The 25674-nt window shown below is 43.1% G+C and overlaps 1 protein-coding gene across 11 annotated transcripts in view; it reads left to right on the forward strand.

Annotated features, from left to right (window-relative positions):
* The window catches only part of LOC140371470 (receptor-type tyrosine-protein phosphatase delta-like), a 517665-nt gene that overhangs the window by 274535 nt on the left and 217456 nt on the right, over nt 1-25674 (forward strand). For all 11 annotated transcript variants that reach the window (XM_072458636.1, XM_072458627.1, XM_072458628.1 and 8 more), the window contains exon 7: nt 10845-10892. The gene's annotated coding sequence lies outside the window, so the exon portion shown is untranslated. The remainder of the gene's footprint in view (nt 1-10844; nt 10893-25674) is intronic.

The following is a 25674-nucleotide window of genomic DNA, read 5'->3' on the forward strand; positions in this document are numbered from 1 at the left end:
GTCCCAAGGTGACAGGGGACTCCATACCTGAGTATTCATACATGTAGAATTCAAAACATTTTGTACAGCATTTTTTGGAAAACAAAAGACACATAAATTAAATTCTGCTGCTTGCTCCTGTGGAACGTCACAATGAAGAGGCGGGGCCAATCAGTTCTTCAGTTTAGAACAGGAAGTCCATGGACAGGTTTCTATTAGAAAACTATCATAGATCAATACTGTAACTTACAATGAACAACATGGGAAGTAATGATGTTATAGCGTATATTACTGAGTACCTGAAAAATCCTACCCATCAGCACACAGCACAAACACGTGAAGTTGAAGAGAGCTGGATGGAATAGACGACGCTGAGAGGAGTTTGGGCTCATCACAAACGGGATCAATGGAATCGGATTTGACTAACGTGTCACTGCCACAGGACTTGGGATTATTCTAGTGTATTAAAATTTTAATTGCATCTTCTGTCACATCTGAAAAATCACAGAAAGTGTCACGCTGTATGCTTGGAGCAGATGTCAAGTAACAAATTAAGACTTCACTTTCACTTATATAACCTGCGTCTTTACTTTGCGGCGTGGAAAAGAGCAGGTTATATAAGCAAATGGTACAGGAAATGTCTTGAGATGAGCACTGGGAAAAGGCAGCCGTTTGACGTAAGCACATTTGACAAGTTTGTCCATTGTATGCTTGTATTTTCATGCCACATCAAGCAATTACAGTCTTCATCTGAGTGCACACATTCATAAAAGATCTGATTATGTGAGCCACGACGGACGTTCAGTGATTTAGCGCCAAAACTTTGCTACTATAAATGCTAAATGCTAACGGCTATCTCATCGACATCTCTTTTACGTTGAGCGTTCGATATTCAGACACGCTAGAAACCGTGTTGCTCATGCTATTTGCTCTCCACAGCACAAATACACACATTGGCGCTCTGGTAGTTCTTACTTTTACATTATATTAGCAAACCACATGTAGAGGGAGCGTAGTTTGTAAAATACATTTGTAAATTGGACTAAGCCACTTATCCGGTTTCCTGGCGTGCATGTAAACGTTATTCCATGGCAATTTTATATTTTATAAAATCCCGATCCTGATCTGATCAATCTAGTTACACATCCTGAGTGTAAATAAGAGTGTAAATAACAGGAGAATTTCATTGACAAATCGATTACAATTAATACATTGTTAAATTTCAGTCTAAAAGTCCAGACATTAAGCACAATATATAGATAATTACAAAAGAAGTTCAAGTTGATATTTGAGATAGGGTGACCAGACATCCCTGTTTGCCCGGGACAGTCCCAGAGGTATCCAAAACCATTGATTTGTCCCAGTTTTTTATTCAAGACATTGTCCCAGTTCGGACCACTTCCAACAGTAAAGAAGGGAATATAATGTTGTTTCTTTGGCTAAACTAGAGAAAATCTGGCTTTTTAGAAACACAACACAAACGATGCACTCATTTCCACTGATAAAGGTCTCTCAGATTATATACTATATACCTCTTTCACGGCTCACTTGGTATGAATGATCCAAGTGCATACAAATGTACTTAATTACCTACCTTTTATTTATTTTTTTACACTCATTATTTCCCATCCCAACCCGGGTGTGTCTCAGTTTTTAAATTTGAAAATCTGGTCACTCTGATTTGAGAGGCTAGATTCAAAATTGTAATATAAAGTTTTTTAGCAGGCTCTTGCAGTCCTACCCCAGCAGCTTAAGAACCTAAAGCCCTCCTAAGAAGCCAAATTAAAAGGTAGCTATTTAGAATGGGTGTAAATGTCCTCAAGCTCCTCTCCTGCTGAATACTTAAATATGGCTTCATTGTGTCATTGGCTGTTCCGCGTTACACACCAGTGAAGCACCAATTACAGGCAATTATGTCCACCCAGTACAATCTATTATAACATGCACAGCATAAAGACACTTAGAGGTGTTCCAACTTTGCCTCCTGTGGGTGACAGTTTCTATGGGAACCAAGAGCATCATAATCCATCGACTCAAGTTTACTGCAAGAAAGACATTATTTTCTCCTTTAAAACTTGAAATTATACATAGTTTGAGTGGCAGGAAAGGTTTCTAAGATGCTTAATTCAGCCTTAATATGTGTCGTTACAGTGCTCATTGCGAGTCATTTTTGGAGGATTTCAGATATAGAAAAACTGCATCGCTCGTACGGTCAATTATTTTCCAAATCAGTGGCACATTGTTGAGTAAGCATTTAAAACAGTCGACAGAATGAAAGACTGAATCGTGGCTTCCAGCTGCACTTGTTAATAAGCCGCATGTATAATATACAATACTCATCAGCAATGTTTCTGTTTTTGTCGGAAAGTTGGCAAAGTTCTCAAGTTGATCGCGGCACGGGAAGTAAGTCCAGGTTGGATTGCTACTGCCTTTGGTTCTCCTTGTGTCAGAGTTGTAACATGCGGAATAGGTTCATCCTAGTTGTCAAAAGATTGATTTTTTTGGACATTTTTTGGCCAATTCAACATGATTAAGGTCAATAATGACTTTGGAAGCAGCATGCGCGTGTCATGGTCCATCTATTGCAGTTTTGTTGTTTGTATATGTTACTTGTCCCAAAAAAACAAGATATTAACCATTTTATACAATCATAAAATATGCGGCAAAAATAGAATGCATATTACAAATAGCATAGAACAAAATATAGCAACGAAAGGCTTCTTGATAGAGAATATTTTTATTTTCTTTTTTTCTTTTTTTATATTTTTTTTATTGAAAGAATAAACACAGACCAATCAAAACTTGTGTGTAAATAAAGATACAGTCCAGTAACATTGTCAAAATAGAAAAAAAAGAGAAAGAAGAAGAAGAAGAAGAAAAAAAAGGAGAAAAAAAAGAGGAAGTAGTTTTTTAATTAAAATGTGTACTATATTTAGTACATGCCTGGGGATGCAGTAGTTTAAGGCGTTGCTGCCGTCGTGGGTTCAATTCCCAGCCTCGACCATTTGCCGAATGTCTCTATCCACTCTCTCACTACCTGTACTAGAAAATAGTATGGAATTTCATTGATTGCTTACCGTATTTTCCGGACTATAAGTCGCACTGGACTATAAGTCGCAACAGCCATAAAATGCATAATAGAGAAGAAAAAAAACATATATAAGTTGCACTGGAGTATGAAATGCGGTTGCAAGTGTGAAAATAACAAATAATATCACATATACGTCACTCTGGAGTATAAGTATATAAGTAAAAGTATAAATATAAGTATAAGTTGAACCCCGGCCAAAACTATAGTCCGGAAAATACGGTAGTTACAATTCTTCATTTAGCCATTGCAGCCCAAGAAATAATATTTGAAATTCATGCAACAGGCTGTAGAAAACTGGAGGTGAAAGAGCGGATGTCCCCATTTACCCGGGACAGTCCCAGTTTTGAACCCTGTGTCCCGCGTCCCAGCAGAAGTATCCAAAACCATTGATTTGACAAGACATTGTCCCAGTTTGGACCACTTCCAACAGTAAAGAAGGGAATATAGTGTTGTTTCTTTGGCTCAACTAGAGAAAATCTGGCTTTTTAGAATAACCAAAACACAAACGATGCACTCATTTCCACTGATAAAGGTCTCTCAGATTATATACTGACTATGTACCTCTATAAGTAAAAGTATAAATATAAGTATGTAGGGTAACATACTAGTACAAGTACTGTAAGGTTATGAATGTCCACCCACTTGTAAAGGGGGCGGGGCATTCAGGTTTGATATTGATTAAAGAATTGCTCAAGAATTCAAACATGACACACTGCCCAAGTGTGGGTAAGTTTGAATCGTATTTTTAAGAGAAGAATGGGGCACCAGCCGGATAATCGGCAATTTAACAACTCTAAAATCAGATATCTAGATTAATTAATTAATTAGAAATTAATTTGCTCGTTGATCTAAAGGTTTGAGAACGTAACCGTGACATTGACCCCTTTTCTGGAAATGAAGGAACACTTAACCAAATGTGGGTTATGAAGATTTAATGACCAAAGAATTAAACAGATAAATATGAATCAGGAATATGCAAATGAGTCGATAACAGATGGAAAACACTAGACATGATGGTTCTAGATCTATCTAGGTGTGTGCAAGAGTTAACTCTAAGATGAAATTCAGCCAGCCTGTGAGGTGCATTCATACGAACGGAACCAGAAGCTGTGATCCTGAGGAGACGGGCCTGCTTGGGGTCCAAGGGCCTGCTTGGGGTCCAAAGGCCTGTGTGGGGTCCAAAGGCCTGCGTGGGGTCCAAGGGCCTGCGTGGGGTCCAAGGGCCTGCGTGGGGTCCAAGGGCCTGCTCTGGAGTTCGGCTCTGACGTTGTCTGGCCAAAGAAGGACTGGATCGGTTCTGCGATCTGCGTTCTCCTTGGCTCTGAGGCGTTCTCCTTGGCTCTGAGGCGTTCCTGAATGAAAAGGCCGTCGTGCTGCTCCACCGATGTGGCTGGTCTAAAAGGCTGTGGACTTGAAAAAGTTGCAAAAGGTCCTTGCTTGATTTTGCGTGATGCAGCATCAATCACGTTTTTAAAAACGGGCACAGGTTTCTTAGTTCCGGGAGGGAACATTAGCTTCTCTTGGAAAAGTCTTTGTCCCGTAGCGTAGCATCGCTCACGCTAACTAGGCCCGAGGCCTGCTCCCAAGGCCTCATGGACCTTGCTGGTGGGACCCTGGATGGAGGGTCGAGCTTCGAAAGAAACTCGGATGGAACTCGCTCTGGAGCTCGGATGGTACTGGTCTGTAACTCTCTGCTCTTTCCTTTTGTCTTTCCCCGCGGGGGTTTTGGCGCCGTGGCTTCAGCCAATCAGCATGCACGCTGGGGTCAGAGCTGATAAGGAGACGAGATCTGGCTTTAGGCCACAAGAGTTACACAAAAAGGTAAAATTGTCCACAAAACAAGTTATGAAACAGTTAAAATGACATGTTAAACACAATGACACAATATGTACACGTAAAGTCATCTGGTGGACACACATTTTTGCAATCTGATGATTGTTTGTTAAAACCACTAAAGCCGCATAGTCTTTCAGCATTTTAGCGTTTGTCTTGGAGAGATCGTTACTCTCTGTAATCCAAAAGGAGTCATTTGATGAAGAGTTATTTTCAAAGTTCAGAGCGTCTCTGTTGTCGCTATCACGTCCTCTTTCTTCTGAGGGCCGTAAAACTCCACACGGGCAGTAGATAACACCTAGCCCGCATTCCTGTCACCATGGCAACAGGGGGAGGACATCTGCATATCCTACAAGTATAACCCCAGCTAAAACTAGTCCGGAAAATACGGTAGTTACAATTCCTCATTTAGCCATTGCAGCCCAAGAAATAATATTTGAAATTCATGCAACGAGCTGTAGAAAACTGGAGCTGAAAGAGCGCAGCGCCATGACACCAGTCAGATGCGTCGCTTGTAGGCTTTTTTTTTTTTGGCTGCTGCTCTCACCTGTGTACGCGGCATGAAAGGAGCAGAAAGCAAATATGTCCGTCCTTCTGTCGGATCAGCCCACGAGGCAGAGCGCATTTTTCACACGACCATTACAGGGTGAAATCAGAAAGTGAATTTCAACACAGTGGCATATGAAGCGATTGCCTCCAGGGCCTGATTTCCTCATTGGTGCTGTATTAACAATGAGGCTGCACTCGACAGTCCAGCTGAGGCAGTCATGTTGAAGTGGCCCTTGAGATCACCGCTGTTTGGTCTAACAAAGTAAAAAGTGCCAAAAGGAAACTAGCCTGACACGTTTGGGGAATGAAAACGCCTTTTGTTAATACAGCAACACCAAATGTCAGCAGACGTCAAGTCAAACAATCACTAGATCGTCTTGAAGATAGCTCTGTGTGTTTTGATTAACTGGGAAAAGTGTGACAGGCTGTTTGAATTGCTCTTTTGTTTTTCAAATGTTAGAACTGACACAAAATAATGGCAATATATGCTGCAGTGTTTGGAACCTGGCGGACCATTTCCTACTTGGGAATACCATAGAATTGGTCATCATAGTCATGGGAATTTAAGGAAAGGCAAGCTCTCTCCATCTACTGCAGGGGTGTCCAAACTTTTTTCACAGAGGGCCGCATTTTGAAACTTCTTGAATTGAAAAAATCTTGAATTTGTTGAATGAAAGTTAATCATTCTAAATTTTGCATTTGACATAGTTTCGATGAGCCTCCACACCTTTTAATAAGACTGGGAAAATTAATATTATGCTGGTATAACATCAAAATGCTTTAATTTGTCAAATTTTTCAGCAAAATGTACTACTTTTTCTTGTTTGGACTGACTTTACAGGAAGCTAGAGGGCCCGGGCCCTAGTTTGGACATGCCTGATCTACTGTATACCAGAGGTTAGCAAAGCTTTTGGCTTCAGGTGTCATTTTGAAAAGCCCATGCCTCTGAATGTCCCACCACATTGTCTTTGTGGACACAGCGCTGTAATGTCGGTCCATTGCACTGCAGCTTTGGACAGAATGAAGTCATAACAACGTTTTGCGCATGCGGCTCCTAAAGGACAGAACGAGAGCCACAACAGAGCGGCTGCAAAGGGCAGTGCTGGAGCATGTACGAGGCACACGGCTCCTCCGCTGTCAAAGTGCACATGTCATGTTAACCCTCTGTTCCTGGGGGAAAGAGCCCAAAGCTGTGGTGGGCACAAGTTGAATGAGTCGCTTCAGAAGCAGCTGTCAAACTCTGCTCTGAGGGGCTCAGTCTGCTGCCCGAGTGTGTGCACGGTGCTGATACGTCAATGAGTGCAGCGTACCAGCCCTACGACACGAGACAGGAGCCCTACGACACCAGAGAGGAGCCCTACGACACGAGACAGGAGCCCTATGACACGAGACAGGAGCCCTACGACACCAGAGAGGAGCCCTACGACACGAGAGAGGAGCCCTACGACACGAGAGACCAGCCCTACGACACGAGAGAGGAGCCCTACGACACCAGAGAGGAGCCCTACGACACGAGACAGGAGCCCTACGACACGAGAGAGGAGCCCTATGACACGAGAGACCAGCCCTACGACACGAGAGACCAGCCCTACGACACGAGACAGGAGCCCTACGACACGAGACAGGAGCCCTACGACACGAGAGAGGAGCCCTATGACACGAGAGACCAGCCCTACGACACGAGAGACCAGCCCTACGACACGAGACAGGAGCCCTACGACACGAGAGAGGAGCCCTACGACACGAGAGACCAGCCCTACGACACGAGACAGGAGCCCTACGACACGAGAGACCAGCCCTACGACACGAGAGACCAGCCCTACGACACGAGAGAGGAGCCCTACGACACGAGAGACCAGCCCTACGACACGAGAGACCAGCCCTACGACACGAGAGACCAGCCCTACGACACGAGAGACCAGCCCTACGACACGAGAGGCCAGCCCTACGACACGAGAGAGGAGCCCTACGACACGAGACCAGCCCTACAACACGAGAGAGGAGCCCTACGACACCAGAGAGGAGCCCTACGACACGGGACGCTAACCGGGCCCAGTGTAGTGAGGATCATCTTATATTAGCTCTTGATCAAACCAAAGAAGAACAGTAGCTCACTTTGTGCAGTGAGAGGAGTCTTCTCGTGTCGGTGTGACGACTGTTCTGCGTAGCTGGTGTTTTCTCTGCACAGCGACACGTGTTATCAGCTCAATGCAGAGCGAGCGCACTGTCTGACTCTCCCGCTCATTTAATTAACTATTTTCACTGTTTACTGTCACCGAGTTAAGATTTTGTCACTCACGGTCCATGTCACGTTAAAGGAGTCACAGTCAGTGCAGCAGGGCTCACACCTTTGCTGTGTTGCACAAAGCATGAAACATAAAACCTATAGAATTAATAACGATTATCACAAAATAAAACAACATTCCTTAACAAGTGGGAAGTGAAGGTCCTTTTTACCCAAAACAGGATAGAGTATTTATTTGTTTCGCATCTCGTTTGCTAGGAGGTCCTCGACAAACTAAAACACAATTTAAGAAAAGGAGAAAATTTCTCCTTTTCTTAAATTGTGTTTTAGTTTGTCATGACAACAACAAACACACAACATGACATCAGCATTCATTCTAACACACAAACTGTGGTAGTTAAGCAACCTCATAGTTCCATTTAGCATTTAGTACACAAAGTGGCATAGGCTTGAAAACAACATGTCTAATGACTATGAGATGTTTCTTTAGAGACAGAAGCAAAGCGTTTGTAGGTGTTTAAAAACTGACACCTTAAATTGAGAAATGAAATTGATCGGATTGGAATCAAGAACTGTTTAAACACAAATTAGAGAAAATGTAACTTCCTTCTGGCTGTGAGAGAAAGACAGTTCAGTGAAGTATATATTTGACAATGGTGCGTTCTATAGGGACAGCTTAGTACAGGCATGTCCAAACTAGGGCCCGGGGGCCAAATGCGGCCCTCAGACCAATTTTTGTTGGCCCTCCAGCTTCCTGCTATGTCAGCCCAAACAACAAAAGGTAGTACTTTTTACTGTGAAATTGGGAAAATTCAGGCATATTGATGTTATACAAACCTAATATTAATATTCTAGGTCTAATTCAAGGTGTGGAGGCTCATCGCAATTACGTCAAATGCAAAATGTCTAATGATTCACTTTGTCATTCAACAAATTCGACATTGTCAAGTTGTTTGTGGCGCTCTGCCCCGTTTAAGTGTCAAAATGCGGCCCTTGGTGAAAAAAGTTTGGACACCCCTGGCTTAATACAATCCTGCTTGCACTGTTATGAAGCACATCTAATGGTCAATGCTGTGTGTGATGGATTGTGTCTGCATAATCAAGTATCGGCAAAAGCAACTGTGAAACAATTACTTTTCTAATTTGTAAAGTAAATCAATTCATACATGAATGTCCTCAGAAGATATGAAATGTTCTTTATAACTATTAACTGAAACCATGTGCGCTTTAAATTAAGTTGGCCAAATTAATTAAATTGATCAACTTTTACCGTTGGAGTTCCATCACTATAACTCATGAAAAAATTGCAAAATTCAAGATTATTTTTATAATTAAATTGCATGGGGTAGGATTTATTCACATTGAGTAAACGTTTGTTACTGTTAAACAAAGATTTTAAAATCAGAGGTGCAACGTTAATAGGAAGGCCGTGGCTGGAGAGGCGCGGCGCGGTCAAATTGCCACGCAGTTTCAGGGACCGCGGCATTTCCCTTATAGCCCGTTATAGCCTCATGGCTAACCCTAACCCTAACCCGGCGCGGTCTAAAACGGCGCTAAAACGCGGTTAAATAGCAGCGCAGTTTCAGGAGCCGCGACGCGCGGCCGGCACAAAAATAACATGGCAGTTTCGGCCGCACGCCACGGCACTGCAGACACTCCCTAATAGGAAACACATCGATGTCTATGGTGAAGATAGGAATTAAACCAGCGCACAGATTGTTTAGTCAAAAATAATTTAACAAGGAGAAGATAATGAACTACTAGATCGAACGCTTTGGAAAAAACAATAAATTAAAGCGCAAGTTTGTATATTTGAATCAAAAGAAGAATATAATTTGAGAAGTTTAAAAGAGCACTTGTGGGAAAATGTGTCTCAAAGCCTGAGGTGAGGAGACAGAATATTGAAATGATGTTCATACTGTGAAAGTTGATTGAGTATTGAACTTAAAAGAGAAGACAGATGTTGCATTTTAGACTACTTATAAAATGTCACAATTTGTTGGCTTATACATTTATGCACTATTGGTGTGAAGATATAGCTTCAATGAATATCAGAAAAAGCTTCTTGTTAAATAGAAAAGAAATGGTGCAAATTCAAAAAAGGAACAAATTAAACTGCATGTTTTAAGTATTATGTGTAGCGTCAGTTTTATCATCAATTATCGCATTTTCCGGACTATAAGTTGCATCTTTTTTCATAGATTTGGCCGGGGTGCAACTTATATTTATACTTATATACTTATGACTTTCTTACGGACTTACATGTGATATTATTTGTTATTTTCACACTTGCAACCGCATTTCACACTCCAGTGCGACTTATATATGTTTTTTTCTTCTCTATTATGAATTTTTTGGCTGGTGCGACTTATACTCCAGTGCAACTTATAGTCCGGAAAATGCGGTATATCGTTATCGCAAATTTTCAACTATAAAATGTGATAAAAAATGTTTGGACACATTTTGAGTACATTCAAAAGATCAAATATTTGTCTTGATATGGCAACGGTGCTTGATTTTCACCACTCTGAAGCCCATGAACAGTATGTTATGTTCTTCTTCTTATAGTCCATCTTGTACTTCAGAAACCTTAACCCAGGCATGTCCAAACTACGGCCCGGGGGCCAAATGCGGCCTGCATACCATTTTTGTTGGCCCTCCGGCTTCCTGCTAAGTTGTTCCAAACAACAAAAAGTAGTATTTTTCACTATAAAATTGGAAGAATTCAAGCATTTTATGTGATAACAACCTATTATTAATGTCCCAAGTATTATTAAAGGTGTGGATGCTCATCGAACAATGCCAAATGCTAAATCTTTCAGTATTCACTTTCAAATTCAACATTGTCAGGTTGTTTGTGGCCCTCTGCTCCATTTAAGTTTCAAAATGTGGCCCTTGGTGAAAAAAGTTTGGACACCCCTGCCTTAACCTCTTGACTCTCGGGTCATTCAGGAACACTTTTTCCCCAACACTTTTCCCAACAAGTTCTTTACAGATTTGTCCCCAGAGCCCCTTGGATTCTCGTCTTCGTTAGGGAAGTTCCTCATTGATCAATCATCGTCAATGAGGCTACTCTGTAATTGCACTGTTTCTAATGATAACTGACAGCCTTTCTTTCTCCTCCCTCCTCCACTCTTTGTGTCGTAGGTCTCAGGAGAGAGGATGATCCATGACTTGCACACCTCACACCTCAAGGTAGGCCTCCCTAAGGACTTTGAAAACATCAGAAAGTACAGTACAAGAATACGCTTGGAACGCTGACAGAATGCAAAAATACTCTCAATAGAACATACGCAACATATTACACAACCAAACACATTAAAGCTACACTATGTCACTTTTTGTGGGGGTTTGGCCACTTGCTATTGTTATTAATATGGCTGGAATGACAGTATGATATCGAACGTTTGGCATTTAATGAAGTATTTTTATTGTCAAAATAAATTATTTCAAAGACCTTCATTCTTACGGTGAGCGGGCCAGGGGTTTCTCTCCACAGATCTGACTTGATTTCTTCTTGTTTCCATGGAGATGGATAATTTTAATGCTGTACTGTGGAACACACAAAAAATAATACAAAAATCTCAAATTACGTATAATGCTAAAACAATTCCACCGGAAAATATCAGACACTCTCCCAAAATAAAACAATATAATAATACTAATAATACTCCATGATTTTATTCAGTTCCGATTTTTAAGCGTGAAAGAAAATGCTTGTATGCTCGATGTGAGAAAAGTACCGTACCGTAACTTCACCCATCGTTTGCCAAGTTATCTTCTTCCATCTTTAACACTTGTTCACACACACACAAAAAATAAATACCGTATTTTCCGGACTATAAGTCGCACCAGCCAAAAAATGTATAATAGAGAAGAAAAAACATATATAAGTGGCACTGGAGTATGAAATACGTTTGCAAGTGTGAAAATAACAAATAATATCACATATAAGTCGCTCCGGAGTATAAGTATATAAGTATAAATATAAGTATAAGTCGCACCCTGGCCAAAACTATGAAAAAAGGTGCGATTTATAGTCCGGAAAACACGGTATATGTACAGTATGGCATGATTAGCAGACTACTGAATTCTGTATACACTTTTGAAACAACACTATTTCCTATGATCTTATGGTTCTCCAGCAGGCGTAAGAAAGGCTTCCATTAAGACTAACACAACAGTATTGTTATGTGTGTTGAAACTTCACTCCAAAGCCATGTCGTCCGCCCACTCTCATACCTCAGCCCGTGAAACCCAACTGAAGTCTGGCGTTATTAATCTACAGCGTGAAACATGTTTGTTCTGAGATCACACTGTACCTCCGCCCTTCCCCACACCGCTGCACAAAAGAAAAAAAAGACACTACTGTACGGGCGGAGCGGCTTTGAACGAGGAAATGATGTTGCCAGGGTTCATAGTCTCTGTGGTGTATGTGAGTTCATGATTGATGGTGAACCTGCATCGGGTATTATGTTAGAAAAAGCGTCTGTGTGACTGAATAATGCAGTCCGAAAGCAAAATGATTGAGATTCATGTTGGTATATACATACACACCGGTATGTATATTATACTGTACTACATTCTTTGTATTGGTTTGGTTTGGATAGAAAAGGATACACTTTTTTTTCCCACTGCAAGATAAACTGAGGCGATTGCCAAAAACTGCACTCATGAATACTGTTACTTCAAAATAATAGGATTTAATTCATGATATTTAGTAGTTGATTAGTCGACTTCTCTAATTGCAATTGTATAATCGGAGCCAATGATTTTTGGTCGGTAGTCTGACCTGAAAGTGCTTATAGTTTGCCTTTATTCTTCAAAATAAGATTGATTGTAAAATGAAATTTAAATACGTATATCAGTATTCATGGACTCATCAACAATGTATAAATATCGTCTTTCGGCAATTCAGCAATGTCGCTTTTTCCCTTTTAAATATGTCGTGTTAAAGAAACAACTTAAAATAGCTTTGGATCAACATAAAATATCTTAAAGTTAGTTTATGTTGCTTAATTTCACAAACTAAATGTCATTATTTTTGTCAGAAACAACACAATTTACCATAAATAAATAAAATAAATAAATGATTTCACCTTTTTCTATCGAACTGTGTAATGTTAAATGAGGCCATACATTTGAACAAATAAATAATATTAAATTTGTGATTATTTCTATTTCTAATATTAGATCATAAAATATTCAAATAAAAACTGTGTCATTTTTAGGGTCAACATTTAATTTTTCTCACTCACCTAAAAATGTATATTAGTGTCAAACGTATCTTTTGCACGTTTAAAAAGCCTCCCCAGACAACCGCTGCGTTTCTTCTCAAACGCACCACTTTGACATTTCTAAAAAAAATCCGTTTTGGGTGCCAGCTTGTACATATGCTCCTACACGGCGTAATCTGTCATCTCCCGGAGAGGACAAACCGCCACCCCCTCCCCCCTTATGCTAATGCCCCAGCCCGCGCCGAATATCTCATGCAAATGTCTTTTCATCTTACATTTTCAAACGTCATTGATCCGACAGCTGTACCACAAGCATCCATAATGTTTTGACTAGGACGGGGGGGGAAATTGCCACAGCGACCGGAGTCGTTGTGAATTCAGCCCACAGCCGGTGTGAGAGAAGGTCAGGCATACTGAACTCTCCCTCCCACCGAACACGATTGTTTTATTAAACTTTGAAAGCGTGTTGATGATTAATGCCGCCGCGGTGATACATAAACACAGTAATGGGAAAATGGCTATATTGCAGATACAATAATGCAGGTTTTTTTTGTCCCGCTTTGGCATCTGGTGGGAACAATACGCAGTTATGTTATAGTGTACTGACAACGGAATGGGGTTCGGGCGAGGGAGAAAAGGATTATGGGTATACAAAGTTAGAGACACGGGAGATTTAGAGGAAGTACAAGTTTCATGTAGCCCGAGTTTACCTTTGCTAATGGATGGTACAAGGACAAGTTTTGGATATGAAAAGGTGCATGTAAATACATATATGTAATAGTGAAACAACTGTATACTGCTGACAAAATAACACAAAAACCTGAAAATAGCATTAAACTCCTTTTCGAAATGTGAAATATTGTTAGCTGCAGTCAATGAATAACAAGAATGTCAAGCATAGGAACTTGTTTAGTGACTATAATTAGACGTAAAAGTCACTTATTCAACTTGCAACAGCTACACAATAAATATTGAGTGGCAAAAATATTGTACCTTGCTATTATTTATCAAGCAATAAGTTGATCTATTAATTACCGTATTTTCCGGACTGTAAGTCACACCTTTTTTCATAGTTTTGGCCGGGGTGTTACTTATACTTATATTTATACTTATACTATACTTATACTTATACTCCGGAGCGACTTATATGTGATATTGTTTGTTATTTTCACACTTGTAACCGAATTTCATGTTTTTTTCTTCTCTATAATGCATTTTTTTGCTGATGTGACTTATACTCCGGTGCAACTTATAGTCTGGAAAATACGGTATTGTGACAGACAGACTTGCATAACTCCTCATTCTTCCAGGAGTCCACAAAGAAAAGGTTTCAAACGTATTCTTCTGGACTATATTTTATCTAAATCTAGATGTTTCAACACCCATACTTCCATCCAGCCCTTTTCAATCTAAAGGTGAAAAAATACAATTTCGAAAGTACATTTCAAAGTTAAATACGGCATACTTTTGGACAGCCGCACCCATCTCCAGAACTTGAGCTAGGATCTGGAGGATTACACTTCATGTTTTAGGTTGCGGAGAGAGCCCAGAGTATGAAACCCACACAAACACAAGAAGAACATGCAAACATCGCACAGAAAGGCCCAGGAATCCACTCAGGAACCTTTCACCCACCGTTTCACACCTCCAGGTACAATAGTTTGCAATAGTTCACTCATATTTCACAAAGGTTGACAGATTTCTATGCAAAATGTCTTCTAATGTCTCATAATTGAATATACTTTTTTAAGGTTTGCTCACTCAAATCTGCACCGTTCATTTCGCCTGTCAAAGATTACAGACGCCTCGGTTTTTCCTTTTTTTGGGGCATTTACCCACCTCACTTTATCATTGTCTGTTCGTGGGCCCGTACGAGCGAGAGAAAGTTTTAAATTTAAAATGTAATCAGCACAATCACCAGCAGCAATCAGTTCCTCTTCATTTCACCTGATCGAGCCCCCCGCTAAAAATACAAGCCGGTTAAACACGCCATCTTATCATCAGACCTGGGATTAAGTTCTGACTTTGATTAACATCTGTAGTCGTACTTTAGAATGTCAAAGTTCACCTTCAGAGAAAATCCACTTTTTTAGATATGAACCAGCAATGTTCTGAGGGCGAATATTATTACCTTATTTCATATTATTGCTAAACTAGGAGATTGTGGATTTATGTTATGCTTCTGACCCTTTCAGGCTGTTACCATGGCAGTTTTCATGATCTAAAAACATGCTACACGGAAGTATGAACCAGTTAACACTTCTAATCTCCCAATCCCAATAAAAAGGGATAAATAGTGCAAATATGGAGCCAATAGTGCAAGTAATGATGCAAACTGTAATGGTCAAATTCATAAGAAGAGAAATGGCAAATCCTGCAATGATGATATTTGGACTTCTGACACAATACACATTTTGTTCTCCTTTTTACAGACTTAGAATGTATATGTTAAAGCAAAACCATTTAATTAAAAGTAATAAGATTGTTGGGACAAGAGACAATTATTTTTTTAATGGTGTGTTTCAGTTCACAATTTTGGCCTCTAAATGTTTTCATTATTTGTAGATTTTTTGCTGTAATTGGAGCACTACTTTTTCAGTTTACCAGTGTAATTTACCCTTTTTTATGCTGTCAATCAAAACTAAAACAGAGCTCTCACAATCTCACAAGATCATTTTTATTTGTTTGAATTGTGTTTTTTTATTTTATTAGGCCTAGTTCTAGTTATTTTTTTGCTAATACATATTTATATTACAATTATCGGCAGAACTTTGGAAACTATCTTATTAATACCATGTGTTATACAAATACTCGGAGAAGCATAATTTGGATTAAAAAGAACATGTGCTCAATTATCTGGCAATTTATTAAATCTCACAGCATCTTGCAGGACGAGATCTTGACCTGTTCCTAATAAATAATCAAACTTTTATTGACAATACTTTATATAAATTGTTTGAATACACAATGTCTATGTATTATTTATGACTTTATTTATTAATTAACCTTTATTAAACCATGTGAGAAACCATTGAGATCGAAAGCTATAACAGCACACACATTTTAAAACACTTCAAAGACATTTAGCAAAGAAAAACAACATTTATATTTAAAAGCACGAACATTTAAAAAAAAGATTCACTCTCTTTGTCTTTTAAAACCGACCTGAAAACCCCAAACAATTTCACACAATCTCACCTCCGCACCGTCACCCTAAAAGTTCCGATAAAAATCACAGCCATAGTTATTATAATGCAGTCATCGTAAGTGTAGCTCCTGATTGTGAACAAATGGTGTTGCCGTGCCGACACACTTGCTCACAGTGACACAGGTGCTGCTGCAGATGGACCACCTGTACCTGGACACTGCACTAAAGACGAGCTACAAGTTCAAACAATATATATTTTTATTCTTCCCGCTGTTAAGATAAGATAATCCTTTATTGTCAACACATGGGGACATGTTGGTGTTACAACGCAGTAGATACAGAGGAAAAGGACAGATAACTTATAGGAAGTTTCAAAAAAATCTAACAAAACAAAACAAAAAAACTCTTATTAACAAAACTCCTCTCATATCTCAATAGGGAATGGAGGAAAATAAATAATAAATAAAATAAAAAGAAGAATAAAATAAAGTAAATAATAATAAAGTAAAGTAAAAATAGCTAGCATAAGACTAAATAATACTAATACTAATGGTAAGTAAACACTCTTATTTACATCAGTTATATGCACATGAATATGGCCTAAATTGCTAGGGAGTGAATCAAAGCACAGTTTAACTCACTATTTACTTTTTGCTCAATTTGTTCAAACTTAACAAACCCCACACAGTTTTTTCTACCTTTTTGGATGGCGTTTTTGAAGTTTTGGGGCAATTTTCCAATACAAAGTAAAAGGGAAGCAGTAATTGTTTTTAGATAAGCAACACTGATTTGATGCGACAGGGCAATCTAGACCGGGAGATTAAGGCATATCTAAGCACTGTATCTGCCGCTATTCAAAGTTCATTAATAGTCCATAACAAGCAGCCCGGGATGACCTCGTATGAATTTCAATGTCACTGCAGATGGGGGGGAAGTCGAAGCAGGCGCCCTCGCTGTTTGCACATAATCACGAGTCAGGAGTCACATCTGCGGCTCCTCGCAAAAATCAGACCGTCTTTTTGTAGGGGAAATAGGTCAGCCGTGAATACCTGGCTCCTTCCATCTCAAAGATTCCTCTAACGTGTTTAATTGTGAGTGTGCGAGGGTTATTCAAGCGCGACTGCAAAATGTTCTTTGGTGGTCGTAACTCTTTGGGAAAAAAAAGTCAAGCTGTTCCTCGGAGCGGTTTATCACAAAGCTTCAATACACAATAATAATCATCGTTTGAAAGTAGAGCATTCAAACACATTCCTTTTGAAATAACAGAATATCAAAATATGTTCTATTATCTCTGGTTTTATGAGAAAACAGAATATATTTTTATTAGATTAATAGCAGTGAACCAACCAAAAACCTTACAATGAAAATGAGTGATTTTATCATTTGGAAGTTTAAATTGTATTACATCGAGTGCAGTGGTGGGAGAAGTACTAAATTGTGTCAAGTAAAAGTAGAGATAATGTATTTATGTATGTGTTTATTTGATAGGAACAGTGCATATTATTGAACACATGTAAATTACAGTGTAAATATGTTATAACAAAGTTATAGCAAAGATGCTAATTTCCATCTGTGGTCCCGAGGCAGTCAATAAGACATTTATATTAATACAACATTAATACAAGAAGAAAACAACAACACAGGACAATAAAAGGCTGACTAAATGTGCTCTCAGACTTGGTTTTCCTTCATTTACAGTTATTTAATTTTTTTATTATTAGATTATTGTTATTTTAATTTTTTTCTAAGGTCCGTACGTAGGCTTGGTTTAACAGGACAGTGCAGAGTGAAATGGGGAGCACTCATCCACAGTTTCAAGTGCAATTTGAGAGTAAAAAGTGATGGACGTTGGTTTAATGAAGTTCTTTGAAGGGTTGTCTATGAGGAACTTTGAATAAAAAAACATGTTTTTTTAATGAACAACACTGTTAAAATACAGGAGGAAAAAAAAGGGGGGAAAAAATCATCATTGATAAAGAATAATTCTGTTTTTTGGTCAACAGAAGTGGATTTTCAAATTGTCTAGTCATTTTTTATCCATACATTTGTGTTAGTTCAAAGCCCAAACTTGAACAAAAAAGCTTTAGACCAGAAGAACGTTCAAAAATTTGAGTGAAGTAGAAAGAACAGATACCAGCTCTGAGATGTAGTGAAGTAAAAGTAAATAATTGGTATTTCAAGCATATTGAAAATGTCCGATCACTCATAGAACTCTAACGCTCGAAGTGTTGAAGACAGTAAATTGAGAAAACACCCCGCAAATGCCAACTTTGCCCCACTCTCAGCCTGTGCCAACTTGGCCGTGGTTTAGTCACTGGATCATTCAGATCGCACCGCTGTGATTCCTTAATTAAATGCTCGGCTGTGTAATTACTCGGTCTGAAAGGGAATTCAATGTCTAAATGCTGCAAAATCTGCGTCGAGCTGAATAGAAATCAATGGGACACGATGCTGGAACCCAAGGTGTTTTCCGACTTGTTTAGGGCCAGTGCTGAGTATTGACGCGGCCCTTCAGTCAGTAAGTCAAACGCTCATTCCTCTCAGTCTCAGGCATCGATCGGAAGAGTACAGTGCTTACGTGCTGTTTTCTGGAAGTTGACAAAGCCAGTTTGCATAGCTCCACCAGTCACTGTAGATGTTAAGTGAAAGTCAAACACGACCTTCTCCATCTTTATGATTTGAAACTTTCTATTCAATAGGAAGGATGTGAACTGATGCCGTCGGGGCGTAAGGACATCCAGATCTGCCTCCTGCTTCATCTAGCGCGGAATAAAATGTACATATTTCACTGAACCTTCACCTCGTCACAGATCTGGAGTCTCATTTATGAATTAGGTCCAAAAGTATGTTCACAACGCATTTAGATCTCTTTACTATTATTCATTTGATCACAACTGGGAATTAGGAGGGTGTTTTGGATTCATGTTCTGTCGTTGCAAAAATGATGCGAACGGATTTAAGCTTGTTTTGTTTTATTTGAGCAGAAGCTGGAGATGAAGTTTATCCAAAGCAAGTGTCCGGCTGTCAAAAGGCTGCTGTAGGCACGGACCTTCTGCCCACACACACATCACGTCTCCATCGCACACACACACATCACGTCTCCATCGCACACACACACATCACGTCTCCATCGCACACACACACATCACGTCTCCATCGCACACACACACATCACGTCTCCATCGCACACACACACATCACGTCTCCATCGCAAACACACACATCACGTCTCCATCGCAAACACACACATCACGTCTCCATCGCACACACACACACACACACATCACGTCTCCATCGCACACACACACATCACGTCTCCATCGCACACACACACATCACGTCTCCATCGCACACACACACATCACGTCTCCATCGCACACACACACATCACGTCTCCATCGCAAACACACACATCACGTCTCCATCGCACACACACAGACACACACACACATCACGTCTCCATCGCACACACACGCACGCACGCACACACACACACACACATCACGTCTCCATCGCACACACACACATCACGTCTCCATCGCACACACACACACATACGCACGCACACACATACACACACACACATCACGTCTCCATCGCACACACACACATCACGTCTCCATCGCACACGCACGCACGCACGCACGCACACACACACACATCACGTCTCCATCGCACACACACGCACGCACGCACACACACACACACACATCACGTCTCCATCGCACACACACACACACGCACGCACACACATACACACACACACATCACGTCTCCATCGCACACACACACACACACATCACGTCTCCATCGCACACACACACATCACGTCTCCATCGCACACACACACACACACATCACGTCTCCATCGCACACACACACATCACGTCTCCATCGCACACACACACACACACATCACGTCTCCATCGCACACACACACACACACACACACATCACGTCTCCATCGCACACACACACACACACACACACACATCACGTCTCCATCGCACACACACACACACACACACATCACGTCTCCATCGCACACACACACACACACACACACACATCACGTCTCCATCGCACACACACACACACACACACATCACGTCTCCATCGCACACACACACACACACACACACACACACATCACGTCTCCATCGCACACACACACACACACACACACACATCACGTCTCCATCGCACACACACACACACACACATCACGTCTCCATCGCACACACACACACACACACACACACACACATCACGTCTCCATCGCACACACACACACACACATCACGTCTCCATCGCACACACACACACACACACACACACACACACACACATCACGTCTCCATCGCACACACACACACACACACACACACACACATCACGTCTCCATCGCACACACACACACACACATCACGTCTCCATCGCACACACACACACACACACACACACACACACATCGCGTCTCCATCGCACACACACACACACACACACATATCACGTCTCCATCGCACACACACACACACACACACACACACACACACACATCACGTCTCCATCGCACACACACACACACACACACACACACACACATCACGTCTCCATCGCACACACACACACACACATCACGTCTCCATCGCACACACACACACACACACACATCACGTCTCCATCGCACACACACACACAGACACACACACACACACATCGCGTCTCCATCGCACACACACACACACACACATCACGTCTCCATCGCACACACACACACACACATCACGTCTCCATCGCACACACACACACACACACACACACACATCACGTCTCCATCGCACACACACGCACACACACACATATCACGTCTCCATCGCACACACACACACACACACACACACATCACGTCTCCATCGCACACACACACATCACGTCTCCATCGCACACACACACACATACGCACGCACACACATACACACACACACATCACGTCTCCATCGCACACACACACATCACGTCTCCATCGCACACACACGCACGCACGCACGCACACACACACACACACATCACGTCTCCATCGCACACACACACACACGCACGCACACACATACACACACACACATCACGTCTCCATCGCACACACACACATCACGTCTCCATCGCACACACACACACACACATCACGTCTCCATCGCACACACACACACACATCACGTCTCCATCGCACACACACACACACATCACGTCTCCATCGCACACACACACACACATCACGTCTCCATCGCACACACACACACACACACACACACACATCACGTCTCCATCGCACACACACACACACACACACACACATCACGTCTCCATCGCACACACACACACACACACACACATCACGTCTCCATCGCACACACACACACACACACACACACACATCACGTCTCCATCGCACACACACACACACACACACACACACACACACACACACACATCACGTCTCCATCGCACACACACACACACACACACATATCACGTCTCCATCGCACACACACGCACACACACACACACACACAGCCCAATCAAGCAGACTCATGTTTAGGTAAATCTCAGTCATAACTCACTTTGCATTGTCCTTATAATGGTGGAGTGGAGGAGGTGTGGAGGAGGAGGAGGTGAGGCGGAGTCATCTGTGCTCCAGGTGTGAGTCGTGAGGAGGAAATGACCCGCTGGATTTTATACAAAGGGTTTTATAGATTTTTTATTTTTTTTTACATACTTGGAGTTTGGGATTGGTTTATTTTATAAAAAATATATGCTGTGAAACTTTCCCAGTAAATCACTTTATATTTTGTTTATTTGTGGAGCACATTTCATACACAAAGCAATTCAAAGTGCTTCACACAACAAGAAAAATGCATTAAAATCACAAAGACATGACAGAAATCACAAAACAGTTTAAGACTTAAGAGAGAAACACGGCTAAATAAAACTGTTTTTATTCTAGATTTGAACATTGTCAGAATAGAACCTGTCTCACATCTTCAGGAAGAATGTTCCAGATTTTAGCTGCAGAAAACTGAAACACAGATTCTCCATGTTTAGTCCTGACTCTGGCACCAGCAGGAGGCCGGTCCATGTTTAGTCCTGACTCTGGCACCAGCAGGAGGCCGGTCCATGTTTAGTCCTGACTCTGGCACCAGCAGGAGGCCGGTCCATGTTTAGTCCTGACTCTGGCACCAGCAGGAGGCCGGTCCATGTTTAGTCCTGACTCTGGCACCAGCAGGAGGCCGGTCCATGTTTAGTCCTGACTCTGGCACCAGCAGGAGGCCGGTCCATGTTTAGTCCTGACTCTGGCACCAGCAGGAGGCCGGTCCATGTTTAGTCCTGACTCTATTACCAGCAGGAGGCCGGTCCATGTTTAGTCCTGACTCTGGCACCAGCAGGAGGCCGGTCCATGTTTAGTCCTGACTCTGGCACCAGCAGGAGGCCGGTCCATGTTTAGTCCTGACTCTGGCACCAGCAGGAGGCCGGTCCATGTTTAGTCCTGACTCTGGCACCAGCAGGAGGCCGGTCCATGTTTAGTCCTGACTCTGGCACCAGCAGGAGGCCGGTCCATGTTTAGTCCTGACTCTGGCACCAGCAGGAGGCCGGTCCATGTTTAGTCCTGACTCTGGCACCAGCAGGAGGCCGGTCCATGTTTAGTCCTGACTCTGGCACCAGCAGGAGGCCGGTCCATGTTTAGTCCTGACTCTGGCACCAGCAGGAGGCCGGTCCATGTTTAGTCCTGACTCTGGCACCAGCAGGAGGCCGGTCCATGTTTAGTCCTGACTCTGGCACCAGCAGGAGGCCGGTCCATGTTTAGTCCTGACTCTGGCACCAGCAGGAGGCCGGTCCATGTTTAGTCCTGACTCTGGCACCAGCAGGAGGCCGGTCCATGTTTAGTCCTGACTCTGGCACCAGCAGGAGGCCGGTCCATGTTTAGTCCTGACTCTGGCACCAGCAGGAGGCCGGTCCATGTTTAGTCCTGACTCTGGCACCAGCAGGAGGCCGGTCCATGTTTAGTCCTGACTCTATTACCAGCAGGAGGCCGGTCCATGTTTAGTCCTGACTCTGGCACCAGCAGGAGGCCGGTCCATGTTTAGTCCTGACTCTGGCACCAGCAGGAGGCCGGTCCATGTTTAGTCCTGACTCTGGCACCAGCAGGAGGCCGGTCCATGTTTAGTCCTGACTCTGGCACCAGCAGGAGGCCGGTCCATGTTTAGTCCTGACTCTATTACCAGCAGGAGGCCGGTCCATGTTTAGTCCTGACTCTGGCACCAGCAGGAGGCCGGTCCATGTTTAGTCCTGACTCTGGCACCAGCAGGAGGCCGGTCCATGTTTAGTCCTGACTCTGGCACCAGCAGGAGGCCGGTCCATGTTTAGTCCTGACTCTGGCACCAGCAGGAGGCCGGTCCATGTTTAGTCCTGACTCTATTACCAGCAGGAGGCCGGTCCATGTTTAGTCCTGACTCTGGCACCAGCAGGAGGCCGGTCCATGTTTAGTCCTGACTCTGGCACCAGCAGGAGGCCGGTCCATGTTTAGTCCTGACTCTGGCACCAGCAGGAGGCCGGTCCATGTTTAGTCCTGACTCTGGCACCAGCAGGAGGCCGGTCCATGTTTAGTCCTGACTCTGGCACCAGCAGGAGGCCGGTCCATGTTTAGTCCTGACTCTGGCACCAGCAGGAGGCCGGTCCATGTTTAGTCCTGACTCTGGCACCAGCAGGAGGCCGGTCCATGTTTAGTCCTGACTCTATTACCAGCAGGAGGCCGGTCCATGTTTAGTCCTGACTCTGGCACCAGCAGGAGGCCGGTCCATGTTTAGTCCTGACTCTGGCACCAGCAGGAGGCCGGTCCATGTTTAGTCCTGACTCTGGCACCAGCAGGAGGCCGGTCCATGTTTAGTCCTGACTCTGGCACCAGCAGGAGGCCGGTCCATGTTTAGTCCTGACTCTGGCACCAGCAGGAGGCCGGTCCATGTTTAGTCCTGACTCTATTACCAGCAGGAGGCCGGTCCATGTTTAGTCCTGACTCTGGCACCAGCAGGAGGCCGGTCCATGTTTAGTCCTGACTCTGGCACCAGCAGGAGGCCGGTCCATGTTTAGTCCTGACTCTGGCACCAGCAGGAGGCCGGTCCATGTTTAGTCCTGACTCTGGCACCAGCAGGAGGCCGGTCCATGTTTAGTCCTGACTCTGGCACCAGCAGGAGGCCGGTCCATGTTTAGTCCTGACTCTGGCACCAACAGGAGGCCGGTCCATGTTTAGTCTTGACTCTGGCACCAGCAGAAGGCTGGTCCATGTTTAGTCTTGACTCTGGCACCAGCAGGAGGCCGGTCCATGTTTAGTCCTGACTCTGGCACCAGCAGGAGGCCGGTCCATGTTTAGTCCTGACTCTGGCACCAGCAGGAGGCCGGTCCATGTTTAGTCCTGACTCTGACACCAGCAGGAGGCCGGTCCATGTTTAGTCCTGACTCTGGCACCAGCAGGAGGCCGGTCCATGTTTAGTCCTGACTCTGGCACCAGCAGGAGGCTGGTCCATGTTTAGTCCTGACTCTGGCACCAGCAGGAGGCCGGTCCATGTTTAGTCCTGACTCTGGCACCAGCAGGAGGCCGGTCCATGTTTAGTCCTGACTCTGGCACCAGCAGGAGGCCGGTCCATGTTTAGTCCTGACTCTGGCACCAACAGGAGGCCGGTCCATGTTTAGTCTTGACTCTGGCACCAGCAGAAGGCTGGTCCATGTTTAGTCTTGACTCTGGCACCAGCAGGAGGCCGGTCCATGTTTAGTCCTGACTCTGGCACCAGCAGGAGGCCGGTCCATGTTTAGTCCTGACTCTGGCACCAGCAGGAGGCCGGTCCATGTTTAGTCCTGACTCTGGCACCAGCAGGAGGCCGGTCCATGTTTAGTCCTGACTCTGGCACCAGCAGGAGGCCGGTCCATGTTTAGTCCTGACTCTGGCACCAGCAGGAGGCCGGTCCCTGAGGTCCTCAGAGTCCGAGATGGTTCATATGGCACTAACATGTCACAGATGTACTTTGGTGCTAGGTCATGGAGAGACTTTATGGGTTTCACAATGGTTTGTATCGGTGTAAAATCCAGGAAGAAAATGCTGCAAGCAGAAACTCGTTCAACTGTAATATATTTGACACATTCTATTCATCTTAAAAAAGCTTTTTTTTAAATCGATGACTCTGCATACACCATAAACATATACACTAAGCCAAACATTAAAATCACCGGCGCTCTAATGGTTCTTGAAAGGAGTGCGAGCGAGCGAACAATCATCACAAACATTTGATTGAACCGCGGACCTTTAGAAAGTGCCAAAGCCGGGTGTAAGGCCTCGCTAAAATGACACGCGATTATCGAGGCGCCTCAAGGCAGGAGCGACAGTGTAAGCCGCCTGATGTTGCGGTCCGTAAGAAAGACGAGTGGCTGAATTAGCTCCTTCAAACAATGTCAGCTCGTCGGGATTATAGAAACCCCGAGCATTTAAGTCACAAAATTAAGTTGACCCCATCAGAAAGCTTAAGGACATTTAACAAAAGACGCTCGC

This window comes from Eucyclogobius newberryi, unplaced genomic scaffold (genome assembly GCF_026437365.1).
Source record: "Eucyclogobius newberryi isolate DKJ021-1_F unplaced genomic scaffold, fEucNew1.0.hap1 SCAF_22, whole genome shotgun sequence".
NCBI classification, from domain to species: Eukaryota; Metazoa; Chordata; class Actinopteri; order Gobiiformes; family Gobiidae; genus Eucyclogobius; species Eucyclogobius newberryi.